The sequence below is a fragment of the Triticum dicoccoides genome, chromosome 1A, assembly GCF_002162155.2.
Source record: "Triticum dicoccoides isolate Atlit2015 ecotype Zavitan chromosome 1A, WEW_v2.0, whole genome shotgun sequence".
NCBI lineage: Eukaryota > Viridiplantae > Streptophyta > Magnoliopsida > Poales > Poaceae > Triticum > Triticum dicoccoides.
Window position 1 is genome coordinate 591,981,914 of NC_041380.1, and position 1,449 is coordinate 591,983,362.

Here is a 1,449-nt window from a genome sequence, read left to right on the forward strand (position 1 = left end):
TTCTTTACACGGTACATCTCTATTCTCCTATTGATATATGTAGCCAGCCTATGCCCTATGGGATTTTTTTTCCGTCAGAATTGACAAAGATTTATAAATGATGCATGTATCATTCGAAGAAGGCTAGAGATCACCCTACCATTTGAGTGCCCCATTGTGAGATGTTTTATTTACGAAGACATGGTGTTTCATCATGTAAAAATTATTAAAACAATTATTTCAAGACATGTACTTCAATTTGTGAAATTTAATGATGCTATACTTCGAGGAGGCTATAGAAGAAGTTAGACGACATTTGCAAAGTTTGGTTGAGATTGGCTTGTCAGGAACCATTTCTTGTACACAAGTTAGCATAAAGATTGGTTTCATGTGCTTATTGCTACGCAAACCATTTTCATAGATAATTTTGGCATATCATGCATGTATTGGTAACTTGTGATTCCATTCTCATTTGAAATAATATTTGACCAATAATTATTGGCCTCTAATCCAATATGGAGAGGAAAATGGAGAGCCAACAGCGGCAACAACAGCAAGCAGCAAAGCAAGCCAGCAACGAACAGCAGCAGCAAGCAGGCAGAAGAGGGCAGAGGCGACTCCTCACCTTACCGTTCGTTGCGGCCGAGTCGGACAGATCAGGGAGGCGAGAGGACGGACAACATCGACGGCGTCAATGGCAGTCAGGGAGGTGAGATAATTTTGGCATATCATGCATGTATTGATAACTTGTGATTCCATTCTTATTTGAAATAATATTTGACCAATAATTATTGGCCTCTGATCCAATATGGAGAGGAAAATGGCAAAAATCTAGTTTGGACTTTTTGAAATTCAAAACAAGTGTGCAAGTTTAAATTTGACCAAAAATTGTTCTTGTGATTTTTAAAAATAAAATCAAGAAATTTGTGCTATTTCGGTTATAATTTTTTAGGTCTCTAGTTAGACAGATGTTGCACGTACACACTTACCGGTATGGTGAAAACTCAAGTATTGTGTTCTATGTTAAAAAGATGAGTTGGTCGCCAAATTTTTTGCTTGTTTTAAGCACTGAGCTTTGTCCTTTTTATTGGGTAAACATATATGGCAGGAGTGCACACCATAGTAACAAAAACAAGTACACATATTTTTAGATTTTTTAAATTTCATTTCTATTTATTTTGAATTTACTACCAAAACTCCTTGCCTAGATAATATTGAGTGCCCTAATTTTACTTACTAGTACATGATTTGTTGTGACTATATATCTATATCTCTTTGCTTGTTCACATCCTAATGGTGTGTGGGCCACCACAGAGCAAAAAATTAACTCAACACAGATGTTATATACTCAAGGCTAGATTTCTACATAAATATATAGTCATTTGTAGATCTTCCTACCCCAACCCGACCCCCATATGCTCCTCTTGGCATTTTTCCTATGGTTACTTTGCTACTGTCGCAGGCCAGTTT